Source organism: Phyllobates terribilis, unplaced genomic scaffold (assembly GCF_046119375.1).
Source record: "Phyllobates terribilis strain yellow unplaced genomic scaffold, ASM4611937v1 Scaffold_12__6_contigs__length_324123572, whole genome shotgun sequence".
Lineage (NCBI taxonomy): Eukaryota > Metazoa > Chordata > Amphibia > Anura > Dendrobatidae > Phyllobates > Phyllobates terribilis.
Genome location: NW_027362772.1, coordinates 239,916,828 through 239,933,516, shown reverse-complemented (window position 1 = coordinate 239,933,516; position 16,689 = coordinate 239,916,828).

Here is a 16,689-nt window from a genome sequence, read left to right as displayed (position 1 = left end):
TCAGGGAGCGATCCCTGCAGTTCCGCTGTTGTCAGGAGGAGAATAGCAGCGGAGCTGGAGGGTTCGTCCTCTGCTTCCTCCCTGACCCAGGCGCGCGCAGCTTGATGACGTCATCATTAGTGTTGAGCCACCCCCGTAGTGTTCGAGTTCGGTTCGGTTCGTCGAACACCCGTGTGTTCGCCGAACTGTTCGTCGAACTGTTCGTCGAACACCTTCGAACACCGTTAAAACCAATGGCAGGCAAACAAAAACACATAGAAACACATAGAAAACACCTTCAAAGGTGTCCAAAAGCTGACAAACTGCTCAGAAGACACAACTAACACATAGAAAAGTGACAAGTACATATAGTCATGCGAAAAGAAAAGAGGTGGAGGAGTAAAAGGAGGGGGAGACACAGATATAGGCATGTCATGCCCTTCTAAAATCCAAAAAGTGAGAAGCCGACACGTTCAGTCCGCTCCTGCCCGTGCCACCTCCGTGTCGCCGGGTTTGTGCCAGAGCCGCGGTGAACCCTGACGGCCAGCCCCCATCTCCCAATACTGGTGCCTGTCCGTTGGTGGGTCGAGCGAGCCCCCCTGTGGTGGAGGCAGCTCTAAGCTTTTTAATTTAAATTGTCTCTCTAATTTGAATAAATACACTTTAAATCCATTTACAAGGATCTATTGGAGGGCAAGTCTCATGCCAGCAGCCGCGTAATTCCAGCTCCAGTAGCGTCCACTAAAGCTGCTGCAGTTAAAAAGCTTTTATAAGGATCGAGCTCGGCTGTCCACCGCAAGGCATCCTACTGCCAGTCCGAGCCCCTATGCCTTGGGGTGCCTCCTGATGCTCTTCACTGAGTATCCCGTGGTCCCGAAGCATTTCCTTTGAAAAAATGAAGTGTTCAAACTACAGGTGGTGTAGCTTGCTTAACAGCCGGGATAATCCGCTGACTAGCAGACACTGCTACTAGGCACAAAGTATTTCCTGGGCTAGATGCAGTTAAAAATTTGTAATTAGATACTCTCGTTGGATGCTGAGAAAGCATTCCATAGAGTCTCCTGGCACGCCATATATGATTCTCTTAAAAAGCTTGGGGTAGGGGTCTAGGGGACCCTTTTATAGCCAAAATCACGGCCCTGTATCGCAATACGTCACCTAGGCTGAAGATAAATGGAACTGTAGCACCCTGAGGGCTCGGTTGCTACAGAGGTATTGCACCTCACCCAGAGGTGTGATATCTCACTCTCAGGTAAGGATGTAGTGTGGATCAGGACCCGACACCTGCATGCATTACACCACATTGCCGTGGGGCAGGGCGACCAATATGCCCCTGAGATGGGCACGACAGTCCCTGTCCCTGGCTGGAGTGGGGGGAGGGAACACTGAGGAAGGGGAACCCTGTAGTGCAGGAGCAGGGAGGAAGCAGTTCCTGGGTGCATTGAGAAGGGAGTATAAAAGGTGGGCACCATCTTAGTTCAGTGCAGAGAAGTCTGAGCAGAAGTGGCAGGGAGCAGGGGCTCTGCATGAGCTCTGCTCCGGAGGCGGGCCTAGTAACAGAGGCTCAGGCCTGGAAGAGGGAGAAGGAAGGAAGAGGAGCGGAGAAGGCTCCAGGAACGAGGAACGAAGGGATCTCAGGGGTGCGGAAGGGCGAATCGCCACCGCACGCCCGAATCCACCTGCGTGGAGGGGTCAGGCCAAAGGGGGAGACCGGTCCCCGAAACTAGTGGAGGCAGGAAACGACCCTCAGCTAGAAACAGGAGGCTGTGACATTTTATGTGGCGCAGCCCCTCGCTACACCCGCTAGGAAGGCACCACATAGGGTCAGGGAAACTGGCGCCAAGTTTACCAAGAGGAGGCCCGAGGCAGCCGGACAGAAGGGTTGGTAAGAAAGGCCAGACAAAGGACACACAAAGGGGGTCCTGTGAAGCACTCCAAAGTTATCTGGGAGTTGTCTGAGCCCCTCACCTGGTGAGCACAGTACGACGTGGGCAGCCGTTACCTGCAGACGTGGTCTGGATAATAAGAACTGTGAGTAAAGGCCCTGGACTGCATCACTGACTCCGTGTCGTTACTGCTGCTGCCCTGCACCATCACCCCCATCCTCCGCATACACTGCCCTGAGGCTATACTCCTCCCGTGGGGAGTTATGCTACGCTCTGCTGCACCCACAACACCAGCCTCAGCGGTCTGCCCTGGAGCGGCTGTTCACTCTGACCGCAATCCACGGGTGGCGTAGTCGGACATTTAAACATCAAAACCACATAAATAGTTCCGCCACTGGTTTGACCGCCCTGAGCCACGGAACCGGGTTGCCGCCAAGGAGACTACAACCACCAGCATCCACCAAAAAGGGTCCGGCTCCGGGTGTCCCAAGGCCCAGGGGGCGCGTCAGAACATTTTCATCACCTTTCACAATCACCAATGGGACAAGGCAGGGATGTTCTCTGTCCCCTCTCTTATACATCCTAGTGACGGAGCACCTGCTCTCATCAATTCGCCATAACCCCAATATTAGGTGGATTGAGGTGGGAGGCACCGAGTACAAGTGCTCTCTATTTGCTGATGATGTCCTAGTATATATCACTCAATCACATATATCCATCCATGCTGTTATGGCTGAAATAGATCACTTTGTTACATGGTCAAATTTTAAAATCAATGCAGCGAAGTCTGAGGCCCTCGATGTCTCCCTCCCCAAATCCATATAGGATTCCATCCAGTCCAACTTTCCCTTTGCCTGGCCCTCACAGGGTATCAAATACTTAGGAATTCCTATTCATAGAGACCTCTCCCATCTATGTTATCTTAATTTTGGGCCCTTTATTGAACAACTCCATACAGACCACGGTTGGCAAGTTAGAACTGTAAGATTCACTACGTGAACCACTGGTGTTTTGTGGAAAAGCACATGTACACTGTGTTCCAAATTATTATGCAAAAAGTGTTTAGGAGTGATAAGGGAAGAATTTGTTTGTTTGTCAGTTAAACTCATTGATGGTGATGTGTGTCAGGGCTCTTTATATCACTGTAAGCAATTGCAGACACCTGTGCTAATTAGTTTGGCAGGTGTGTCCAATGAAAGGCAAGACTACTTAAGAAGGCTGTCTCACATTATTAAGCAGCCTACATTTTCTGCCAAAATGGGAAAGAAAAAGGATGTGTCGGCTGCTGAGAAGCAACAAATTGTGGAGTGCTTAGGTCAAGGCATGACTACAATCAACATTGTGCGATGATCAGGATGAAGTGTCTTGGCAATCAAGAAGTATGTAGCTGATTCACAGTACACACGTGTGCGTGCTGATAAGGGCAAATTGAGGACTCTTTCCTACAGGCAATTACGTCAGGTTGAAAGAGCAGCGGCAAAAAAGCCTTGTCATAGCAGCAGACAAGTTTTTGAAGCTGCTTGTGCCTCCAACGTCCCCCGAACAACAAGATGCAGGGTCCTTCAGAGGTTTGCAGCTGTGCATACGCCATCCTGTCGACCTCCTCTATCCACTTCACACAAGCAGAAATGGCTCCAGTGGGCCAAACATTACATGAAGACTGATTTCAAAACTGTTTTGTTCACGGATGAGTGCCGTGCAGCGCTCGATGGTCCAGATGGATGGAGTGGAGGATGGCTGGTTGATGGACACCCCACGCAAACACGGCTACAGCGCCAACAAGGAGGAGGTGGAGTAATGTTTTGGGCTGGAATCATGGGGAGAGAGATTGTCGGCCCCTTTAGGATCCCTGAAGGCGCTAAAGATGAACTCCATAATGTATGTGGATTTTCTCAAACAGCACTTCCTGCCATGGTTCAAGAAGAAGAACCGTGTATTTCACAGCAAGATCATTTTTCTGCATGATAATGCACCATCTCATGCTGCACATAAAACATCTGCATCTCTGGCTGATATGGGCATAAAAGGGGACAAACTTATGGTGTGACCCCCATGCTCCCCTGACCTCTACCCCATTCAGAACCTTTGGAGCATCATTAAAAGGAGTGTCTATGATGGCGGGAGGCAGTTCATATCTAAGCAACAGCTCTGGGAGGGTATTCTGTCCTCATGCAAAACAATTGAAGCAGAAACCATCCAAAACCTGACAAATTCAATGGACGAGAGAGTTCAGAAGCTCCTTTCGAACAAGGGGTCCTATGTGAAAATGTAACATCACCTAGAATAACGTTTTGAGTTGAAAACTGTTTGATTTCAGTTTCTAACAACCTGCTAATGCTTATAATTTCAAAAATGACCATTTTTTTGGTCTTTATTAAAATGAAAAGGTTGATCGAAAAGTTTGGGGGATCTAAGAGTGTGGCAACCCAGTAGTCATGATTACTTCGAATTCTGACAATATGAGGGTCATGCTGCAGGTAGTGCAGCAAGAAGGCACTTATGTGTCTTGCGCATCTCGGAGCCCCAAAATTATTTTCCGGGCTAGATGCAGCTAAAAATTATTATTAATTTTAAATCTGGTGAAGCTTTAGTATAGATGGCCTAATAGGATCAGTGCTGCACACTGCTACAAAGCCCAAATTATTTTCCAGTCAAGATACAGATAAACATGATTAGTAATTTTAAATCTGGTGGAGCTTATTATAGATGGCCTAATAGAATCAGTGCTGCACACTGCTACAAAGCCCAAATTATTTTCCAGCCAAGATACAGATAAACATGATTAGTAATTTGAAAGCTTAAAACGGTTGGTAGGGTGATTTTAACCAATCATCAAGCTTTTACTCTCCCCAGGATGACACAGGGGTAGAAAAGTCGTTTCGGATCCATGATTTGTTCATCTTTATGAACGTGAGTCTGTCTACATTATCAGTGGAGAGCCGCGTGCGCTTATCTGTCAGCACACCACCAGCAGCGCTGAACACACGTTCAGACAGAACGCTGGCTGCGGGGCATGACAAGATCTCCAAGGCGTAAGTGGCTAGCTCCGGCCATTTATCCAGATTGGAAGCCCAAAAAGAGCAAGGGTCCAGTGACACAGTCGTGGCTTCAATGTTTACTTGGAGATACTCCTGTACCATCGTCTCTAGGCGTTGACTATGTGTCAGACTTCTTGTCTCCTGTGGCCTTGCAAAGGATGGGCTAAAAAAGTGGTGAAATGATTCCGCAAAATTGATGTTACCAGCAGATACTGTGGTTCTGTTACGGTTTGAGTGCTGAACACTTGACGGTCCCACGGTTGGCAAGTTGGAACTGTGAGATTCACTACGTGCACCACTGGTATTTTGTGGAAAAGCACATGTAAGATTCTGCAACAGTCTCTGCTGATACTCCTGCATGCGTGCATCCCTTTCTATGGCAGGAATAATTTCTGCAAATTTACTTTTGTACCGGGGATCTAATAGTGTGGCAACCCAGTAGTCAGGATTATTTCTAATTCTCACAATTCGAGGGTCATGTTGCAGGTAGTGCAGCAAGAAGGCACTCATGTGTGTTGCGCATCCAGGAGCACCAAGTCCCTGTTGTGTTGGTGGCGAGGTAACAATCATGCTTCCTTCCTCTGTCCTCTCCCCCCAACCTCGCACAACAGAAATGTGATCAAGGTCTCCCTCATCTGATGAGTCTTCCATCAGTTCGTCCTCCACTTCTTCCTGGGCTCCTGCACCTTCCTCACTAGTTTGGCTGCTACCATGCGCCCTGGTAAAACCATCTCCCCCACCCTCACATGCCTGCCGCCTTGGTGCTACCGACCGTCTGGACCTTGCAGATGTTAGCCCTTCCGCATACAACTCCTCCTCCTCTACTTCCTCCACCTCCTCTTGTGCCACCACCTGACTCCGAATTCTGTTTAACATGTGCTCCAGCATGTAAATCACCGGAATAGTCATGCTGATAATGGCATCGTCAGCACTAAACATCTTCGTCGCCATTTTAAAACTGTGCAGAAGGGTGCATAGGTCCCTGATCTGAGACCACTCCTCCAGCGTGATTTGCCCCACCTCTGGATCTCGTTGGCCCAGGCTATACGTCAGAACGTATTGCACCAGGGCTTGTCGGTGCTGCCACAGTCGCTGCAACATGTGCAGAGTTGAATTCCACCGGGTAGGCACATCGCATTTTAGCCGGTGAAGTGGCAGGCCCAACGACTTCTGTAGAGATGTAAGTCTTTGAGCTGCGGGATGCGAACGGCGAAAGTGAGCACACAGCGACCGTGCCCTCTGCAGAAGGCCATCTAGTCTGGGATAGTGGGCTAAAAATTGCTGGACAACCAGGTTCAACACGTGAGCCATACAAGGCACGTGTGTGACATTGCCCCGGCGAAGGGCCGCACCCAGGTTTGCAGCATTGTCGCACACGGCCTTCCCTGGTTTCAGGTCCAGTGGAGACAACCATTCACGAAATTGGTTCTCCAGAGCTGACCACAACTCCTCAGCTGTGTGACTCATTTCAATGTAAAAACCGCCTGATGACGTTGAGCCCTACTGCCAGCATAGTAAGGAGGTGTGCAGGATCCCTTCTGCGCAGTTAGAAAGCTTGTGGCATGACCAGACAGGCTTTGGGTGCAGGTGGAAGACCGAGAGGAGGTTGAGGAGGCAGAAGCAGTGGAGGAACTTTGACATAAAGAGGATTGACGCACAACTCGTGGGGACGGCAAGACTTGGACAGCAGCCCCTTGTCCTGCTGTCACCATAGTTACCCAGTGCCCAGTCAGCGACATGTAACACCCCTGTCCATGCCTACTCGTCCAAGTGTCTGTGGTGAAATGCACCCTGTCACACACAGAGTTTCTCAAAGAAGCGGTGATGTTGTGTGCGACATGCTGGTGGAGCGCAGGCACACCTTTCTTTGAGAAGTAGTGCCGACTGGGCATCTGGTACTGGGGCACTGCGACGGACATAAGGTCTCGAAAATCCTCTGTGTCCACCAGGCGGAAAGGCAGCATTTCTGTAGCCAAGAACTTGCAGATGGTGAAATTCAACCTCTTAGCTTTCTCATGGCTAGGAGGAAATGGTCTTTTACTTGTCCACATCTGAGGGACCGAGGGCTGGCTATTGTGCTTAGACGGGGTTGATAAGGGTGTCCCCGGCAAACTGCCGGTCTGTGAGGAAGATGCAGGCGGACATGTTAGGTTGCCTTGATCCAAAGGTGGTGCTATCGATGTCGGACAGCGCTCAACACCAGCTGGTGTTACCACCTCCAAAGAAAATGATAACCTGCCAATCACGCTGGCTGTTGCGGGTAAAGAGGTGGCAGGTCTGCGCCCCAAAACAGGTGTGACTGCTGTCCCCCCAGTCACAGAGGATGAAGAGGCCGCGGATGCACAAGATATGGCAGACGGTGGTTGGCCCGGCCGGCTAGGCCGCATTGTAGCACACTGAGCTTCCCACTGCAACTTATGCTTCATGTCCATGTGCCGGTTCATGCATGAAGTACTCAAACTATGTATTTTTTGGCCTCTACTTAGCTTTTGCTGACAAATGTTACAGATAACACGAGTTGGGTCATCTTTATCGATCTGAAAAAATGCCCAGGCTATGCAAGGCTTAGCACCCATGCGACCTGAAGAGCCACCACGACTTGTGGTGAGAGGCAGAGTTGTGTTTGAGGATGCAGTTGTTGACGTGCTTCCAGTACTACGTCTCTGTCCAGGAAGGCGCAACCTGACCTCGTCGTCACTAGCATCTTCCTCCACCTCCTCTGCTGACCTCATCTCTTGGCTGACTGTGGGTTGACAGTAAGTGGGATCTCCAACCTCATCATCATCACCCTGTGCGTTATCACACCCGTCGTCCTCAGAGCCAACCTGTTCCTGCCCTGACAAAAAACTAAAGTTGTCGCTCCAATCAGGTATTTGAGTCTTATCATCGTCTTCCTCATTGTCTCCACCAACAGGAGTTACAGTTTGGGAATGAGGGTCTACATTATGGTCAGAACCTTCTGCGTCTGGTCCTGGATCCGACTCATAAAGATTCTGGGCATCAGTGCAGATCATTTCCTCGTCTGGATTCACAGAAGCGCTGGAGTCGACCTCTGATTCCCAGGCTATAGTATGAGTAAACAGCTCTGCAGACTCAACCATCTGTTCTACCTCATACTCAGATGGGCAGCTGGAGATTTGGGAGCTGTGAGGAAGCAAGTGCGATTGGGGTGACACCTTTGAGGACTGAAGTATTTGTGATGTTGAAGTTGATGTGGAGGAGAGCCCACTTAAAGGAGCACTTGATATCCGTTGAAGCACCTGCTGTTTTTGTGCCTCATCTGGAATTTGTAGCGATTGGCGTGGCCGTAAGAAAGGGATCTTATCACATTGTCCGCTAAAAGAAGTAGACATTTTAGCTTGGCTGGAAGATGGTCTTTCTTCTGCAGATGTTACTGTTGCTTTAACACCTACCCCACGGACACAACCTTTTTTCCCCTTCCCAACACGCCTATTCCCCTTTCCACCAGCAGCAGGCCTTTTTCCACTCATTTTGGTGGTTAACTAATTAACAACTCTGGAGTTGTTTGCACAAAAAAACAATGGATGGGAACCGAGCAGAGCTGAGTGGCCAAACTGTGGTATTAGGCCAAAACTATTGGCTGGGTTAGATGCAGAAAAAAATTATATTCAATTTGCAACCTGATGGAGGTCAGTATAGATGGACTAATAGAGAAAGTCCCACACACTGCTAGAAGGCCAAATATTTTTTCAGAGCTAGATGCAGAAAAAAATATATTCAGTTTGCAACCTGATGGAGGTCTGTATAGATGGATTAATAGAACAAGTCCCACACACAGCTAGAAGCCCAATATTTTTTCAGAGCTAGATGCAGAAAAAAATATATTCAGTTTGCAACCTGATGGAGGTCAGTATAGATGGACTAATACAACAAGTCCCACACACAGCTAGAAGCCCAATATTTTTTCAGAGGTAGATGCAGAAAAAAATATATTCAGTTTGCAACCTGATGGAGGTATGTATAGATGGATTAATAGAACAAGTCCCACACACAGCTAGAAGCCCAATATTTTTTCAGAGGTAGATGCAGAAAAAAATATATTCAGTTTGCAACCTGATGGAGGTCAGTATAGATGGACTAATACAACAAGTCCCACACACAGCTAGAAGCCCAATATTTTTTCAGAGGTAGATGCAGAAAAAAATATATTCAGTTTGCAACCTGATGGAGGTCTGTATAGATGGATTAATAGAACAAGTCCCACACACAGCTAGAAGCCCAATATTTTTTCAGAGGTAGATGCAGAAAAAAATATATTCAGTTTGCAACCTGATGGAGGTCAGTATAGATGGACTAATACAACAAGTCCCACACACAGCTAGAAGCCCAATATTTTTTCAGAGGTAGATGCAGAAAAAAATATATTCAGTTTGCAACCTGATGGAGGTCTGTATAGATGGACTAATACAACAAGTCCCTCACACAGCTAGAAGCCCAATATTTTTTCAGAGGTAGATGCAGAAAAAAATATATTCAGTTTGCAACCTGATGGAGGTCAGTATAGATGGACTAATACAAGTCCCACACACAGCTAGAAGCCCAATATTTTTTCAGAGGTAGATGCAGAAAAAAATATATTCAGTTTGCAACCTGATGGAGGTCAGTATAGATGGACTAATAGAGAAAGTCCCACACACAGCTAGAAGCCCAATATTTTTTCAGAGCTAGATGCAGATAAAAATTATATTCAATTTGCAACCTGATGGAGGTCTGTATAGATGGATTAATAGAACAAGTCCCACACACAGCTAGAAGCCCAATATTTTTTCAGAGGTAGATGCAGAAAAAAATATATTCAGTTTGCAACCTGATGGAGGTCTGTATAGATGGATTAATAGAACAAGTCCCACACACAGCTAGAAGCCCAATATTTTTTCAGAGCTAGATGCAGAAAAAAATTATATTCAATTTGCAACCTGATGGAGGTCAGTATAGATGGACTAATAGAATGATGCTATGCCCAAAAGATTTTACTTCACTAGGTGCAGTAAAAAAATTGGTATTCTATACACAGGTGGTATATCTTGCAACACAGATAGGCTACTCCACTGACTAACACACTCTGCAATAGGCCAAAAAGGATTAGCTTTGCTAGATTCAGCCAAATGCTGTGAAAAAAACTTGCACAGCACTGGCACAGACCTGCCTGGCAAAAACTGATAGGAACTGATGTAACCTAGTCCTGAAAAGGACTCCAATTACAATTAGTCTTTACTCCCACAATCTATCTATTTAAGAGCACAGACCTGCCTGATAAAAGTCGTAGGAAATGCTGTAACCTAGTCCTTAAAAGGACTGCAATCACAACTATTCCCTACTCCCAAGCTATCTGTAGATTTGTGTGAAAATTGGCTTGAAATTAACAAGGTATAGCGCACACAGCAACAGCAGTGCCGTCTAACACGCAGCTGCAGCAGTGAGAAAATGGTGGCGACGGGGAAAATGGCTTGGTCTTATAGGGCAAGGACATGTGACATACACAGCCAATCACACATGCCCTTGCTTGTGTGAAAAAAAGCACTTCGCTCCGTGTGTGCGCTGCTGATAGGCTGACAGATTGCACCTCCCCACTGTAAATGCGGGAAAGAGAAAAAAAAATGGAGATCTTCATTGTTCCTGCAGAGATCCATCCCCTGCCCCTCCCCCCACCCCGCTGTACACTCAAACTGCGTATTAACATTAATTTTCATCATTACTGAGAAAAAATCCAGTTATGATTTTGGTGCACGAACAGTTATCGAACATAACCTCGAACAGCCGAATTTTTCTCAAATTGTTCGTGTTCGCCGAACGGCTCGAACACCGCCCAAAACAGCTCGAATTTGAGATTGGCGAACAGTTCGAGTAGAACAACGCTCATCTCTAGTCATCATGCAGCTCGCGCCTGGGTCAAGAAGAAAGCTGCCGGCAACCAGGACGATGCTGCTGCAGGGGAGCGAGCTGAGGTAAGTTGTTGTTTTTTTTTACTGAAATGCTGGGGAGGGGAGGTGGGGGAGAGCAGTGGTGGGATGGTGGGGCTGGGGAGAGGAATGATGGGGCTGGGAAGAGCAATAATGGGGCTGATGGGACTGGGGAGAGCTATGATGGGACTGGGGAGAGAAATATTGGGGCTGGCGAGAGGGCTGATGGGGCTGGGGAGAGGAATAATGGGGTTGATGAGGCTGGGGAGAGCAATAATGGGGCTTAAGGGGCTGGGGAGAGGAATAATGGGGTTGATGGGGCTGGGGAGAACAATAATGGGGCTGATGGGGCTGGGGAGAGGAATGATGGGGCTTGGGATAGGAATAATGGGACTAATGGGGCTGGGAAGAGCAATAATGGGGCTGGGGAGAGGAATGATGGCACTGGGGAGAGGAATAATGGAGTTGATGAGGCTGAGGAGAGCAATAATGGGATGGTGGGGCTAGGGAGAGCAATGATGGTGGGGTGGGGAGAGGTGGGGCTAGGGAGAGGTGGGGGTGGGGTGGGGAATGGTGGGGCTGGGGAGAGGCATGATGGGATGGTGGGGCTGGGGTGAGCAATAATGGGGCTGATGGGGCTGGGGAGAGGAATAATGGAGTTGATGGGGCTGCGGAGAGGAATGATGGGATGATGGGGCTGGGGAAAGCAATAATGGGGTTGATGGGGCTGGGGAGAGGAATGATGGGGCTGGGAAGAGCAATAATGGGGCTGGGAAAAGCAATAATGGGGCTGATAGGGCTGGGGAGAGCAATGATGGGGATGGTGGGGAAGGGGAGAACAATGACGTGTTGCTGGGAGAGAGCAATGATGGGGGTGCTGGGAGAGAGCAATGATGGGGGTGCTGGGACAGAGCAATGGTGGGGGGCTGGGAGAGAGCAATGATGTGGGGTTGGGAGAGAGCAATGATGGAGGTGCTGGGACAGAGTAATGATGGGGGTGCTGAGAGGAAATGATGGGGGTGCTAGGAGAGCGCAATGATGGGGGTGCTGGGAGAGAGCAATGATGGAGGTGCTGGGACAGAGCAATGATGGGGGGCTGGGAGAGAGCAATGATGGAGGTGCTGGGACAGAGCAATGATGGGGGTGCTGGGACAGAGCAATGATGGGGGCTGGGAGAGAGCAATGATGGGGTGGTGGGACAGAGCAATGATGCAGGTGCTGAGAGAGAGCAATGATGGGGGTGCTGGGGAAGAGCAGTGATGGGGGTGTTGGGAGAGAGCAACGATGAGGGTGCTGGGACAGAGCAATGACGGGGATGCTGGGACAGAGCAATGACGGGGGTGCTGGGAGAGAGTAATGATGGGGGTGCTCAGAGAGAGCAATGATGGAGGTGGTGGGAGAGAGCAATTACGGGGGTGCTGGGAGAGAGCAATGACGAGGGTGCTGGGAGAGAGCAATGACGAGGGTGCTGGGAGAGAGCAATTATGGGGGTTTTACTACTTTGCTTGTACTGTGAAGCCTTGTATGTTTTCCATGTGCACATAGCCTTACAGTTAATTGGGGAGCGTCACAGAGACTGAATAATTTATATTATTGGCTGGTGCAGATTATAGTTAATGGGGGGCACAGTGCTGCTTATCACTTTATATTTTGATTACTAAGTGGCTAATAGTATATTAATGGGGGGGTTACATATCTGTATTCGAGGACGCAGAGCGGGGGAGACACATGTATGTATACAATATGTGACCTTGTTATTTTCTAGGCTGGAGATCATCGTGACAAGACTAGTCGTGGCTGGGAGATGTCGACATGAAGGTCTGACCAGACGGAGAAGAAGCAGAAACCGACTCTGATCAGATGAGACGTCAGCAGTAAGTGCCTGGATGTAAATATTATCCTGTATCTGCACTGTGTGACTTGCAGTGATAATGTTATCTGTAAAATCCCTTAGGCCACATTCTCACATTTGTGTGAAATGTCCCTGTGCTGCCAGATCTTTTTATCGGATGGTCCACGGACTCGTACAGTTTTATAGATCCATTCACACATCCATGAAAATCACGTATCTGAGAATGAGATCTAAGAGGGTCAGAGAATGTCCTGTTCTGATCCGATTTTGAGGATTAGAATAAGACATGCTCAATGCATCTGTAAAACAGGGCAGCACACCGACACTGCACACAGATACAGGAATGTAGCCTTATTATGTATAGCACAGTCCCTTAGTATATAGTGTACTCACTTATTATGTATAGCGCCATCCTTAGTTATATAGTTTCCTCTTTTATTATGTATAACACCCTCCCTTATTATGTACCATCCTCTCTAGCGGCTCACAGTTGGGGGATCATACTGTGTTGGGGGCAGCATACTTTACCCTGGGAGTTGAGGTGGGGTACAGTAGGGTCATTATACTGTTCATGTGGAGGAATTCACAATGGGGGTTTCATACTGTGTTTGGGGGGCCCTTTTATTGGCATCACACTTTATGGGGCAATGAAAGAGGGATCTAGGACGTCAGCAGGAGGAAAATTACTATGTAAAGGATGGCAAGTTGTGAGATCTGATCTTTGGTGACCCCGACAATTATTTTTTTTTTTGGGGGGGGGGGGGGCCCAATTAGAGCTTCTGCTATGGGGCCCCATGATTCCTATGTACGCCCCTGCCAGAACCCGTTTACAGAAGGTCACCCTGTCTCTTAGTCAGTACTGCTCCGCATCTCGCTATCCCTTTTCTTCGGTCTCCTCTCACTTAGAGTCACTTCAGAATGCCCCACTGCTCACCTTGGACCTTTAGTTTCTTTCTTCATGCACTCCATGCTCTATCTGACTCTCTGACAGGAAACTGTCACTTTCCCTGCAACTCATCCCCACCCACTCTGGGCTAGTCTCAAACATGAACTCTAACAGTTCCTACAGTCAAACTACACACATTACCAATATTACTATCTATATCTGAACTCACATCAAAATTTACATTACATTACATAACATATCACATCACATTAAAACTTGTTTCTTCAAGAGGGAAACGTGGGCAGCATGTCTATCTCCTTACAATGTTCCAAACTACAATTCAGTAATGCATAAATGTAATGTAATTGGTAAACAAAGTGTAAGTAATGAGTGCACGTGGATCCATAGTTACGTCTCCAAGGGAGTTTTCATTAACCTCACTGAAGCATTAAATTATGTTGACAGGATCGACTAAATATATACGGGCGTGTGCTGCATTGCCCAAAGCTACAGGCGACCACCTTCCAAACACCCAGGAAGTGATTAGTACATAGTACAAATGACACCTTGCTAATCTTAGTATAACATTTAGGGAGACAAACAGGTGAGCGTGGAAAAAAGAAGAACTTGTCCAAGTTACAGCGGAATGAATCCTTCAGACACATCATAATGGAAATAAATAATCAGTTTAGAAAATCCAGTTTCTATACAATTAGGGAACTCTGATTTACCATCTGATTTTCATCTGAAGTGATTATAAAGAATTTCTCTCCCTCTGGAGGACGTGACCAGCCCTGTGTTACTCCAACAGCCCATTACTTTGCTCATTATTTCTCTGGTGTCGCTGCAGGAAAATTAAACACAGGCTCCGATTAATCAAAGTGGTCACACCAGAAAATTGGCCTAAAACACTTTGAAAAGTCGCAAAAATATTCATACTGGGAGTGCGGCAAGGGGAAAACCTATGATCGGCTTATTGTCCCTGGAAGAAGAGACAGTCCAGGGAACATCTTTGAGCTAGAAAACCAAACATTCTTTAATTTTTCATCTGCACATTCCAGAACTAATATTCTTTTTATTTTTTTCATTAATACAGCAATATAAAGGTCTAAAATTGCAGGACACGCTGTTGTTTCTATATAAACCATTTTGGGTTATATACATGTTAGTATTTCCTTATTATTTTTTAGGGGTAGAGAAGGCAAAAAAACACTGGAATTTTTTTCTTATTTTTTATGTTGTTCTTTAGTCCAGTTAAGGGTTAAGAAGAAATATGTTGGCATTATAGTTGATGTGTTAGAGAAGTTACAGTAGATGTGTTGTGTGTAGATTTTTGCAAACTACCAGAAATACTTTATTAATTTTTCCTTTGTTTATTCTATAAAGGGACTTTAACTTTGCTTATACTTATTTATGCCCCTTTTGTCTGTTGTCTGTGAGCCTAACTTTAACTATCTATGGCTCTTGACATGGTATTAAAGAGGTTGTCCAGTCCAAATCTATAAGTCTGCAATCACTCTGTGTGATGCATGTGCGCTGCGGGGATTCGCCGGTTTCTGAACCGGGACTGGATGGTATGTATACGTTATACATACAGTACAGACCAAAAGTTTGGACACACCTTCTCATTTAAAGATTTTACTGTATTTTCATGACTATGAAAATTGTACATTCACACTGAAGGCATCAAAACTATGAATTAACACATGTGGAATTCTATACTTAACAAAAAAGTGTGAAACAACTGAAAATATGTCTTATATTCTAGGTTCTTCAAAGTAGCCACCTTTTGCTTTGATGACTGCTTTGCACACTCTTGGCATTCTCTTGATGAGCTTCAAGAGGTAGTCACCGGAAATGGTTTTCACTTCACAGGTGTGCCCTGTCAGGTTTAATAAGTGGGATCTCTTGCCTTATAAATGGAGTTGGGACCATCAGTTGTGTTGTGCAGAAGTCTGGTGGATACACAGCTGATAGTCCTACTGAATAGACTGTTAGAATTTGTATTATGGCAAGAAAAAAGCAGCTAAGTAAAGAAAAACGAGTGGCCATCATTACTTTAACCTCTGCTTCTGAGGATAAGTTTATCTGAGTCACCAGCCTCAGAAATCGCAGGTTAACAGCAGCTCAGATTAGAGACCAGGTGAATGCCACACAGAGTTCTAGCAGCAGACACATCTCTACAACAACTGTTGAGAGGAGACTTTGTGCAGCACCCCTTCATGGTAAAATAGCTGCTAGGAAACCACTGCTAAGGACAGGCAACAAGCAGAAGAGACTTGTTTGGGCTAAAGAACACAAGGAATGGACATTAGACCAGTGGAAATCTTTGCTTTGGTCTGATGAGTCCAAATTTGAGATCTTTGGTTCCAACCACCGTGTCTTTCTGCGACGCAGAAAAGGTGAACGGATGGACTCTACATGCCTGGTTCCCACCGTGAAACATGGAGGAGGTGTGATGGTGTGGGGGTGCTTTGCTGGTGACACTGTTGGGGATTTATTGAAAATTGAAGGCATACTGAACCAGCATGGCTACCACAGCATCTTGCAGCGGCATGCTATTCCATCCGGTTTGCGTTTAGTTGGACCATCATTTATTTTTCAACAGGACAATGACCACAAACACACCTCCAGGCTGTGTAAGGGCTATTTGACCAAGAAGGAGAGTGATGGGGTGCTAAGCCAGATGACCTGGCCTCCACAGTCACCAGACCTGAACCCAATCGAGATGGTTTGGGGTGAGCTGGACCGCAGCGTGAAGGCAAAAGGGCCAACAAGTGCTAAGCATCTCTGGGAACTCCTTCAAGATAGTTGGAAGACCATTTCCGGTGACTACCTCTTGAAGCTCATCAAGAGAATGCCAAGAGTGTGCAAAGCAGTCATCAAAGCAAAAGGTGGCTACTTTGAAGAACCTAGAATATAAGACATATTTTCAGTTGTTTCACACTTTTTTGTTAAGTATAGAATTCCACATGTGTTAATTCATAGTTTTGATGCCTTCAGTGTGAATGTACAATTTTCATAGTCATGAAAATACAGTAAAATCTTTAAATGAGAAGGTGTGTCCAAACTTTTGGTCTGTACTGTACTCCTGGCCAGAACCCACTCGATGGCTGCCTCACTAGTC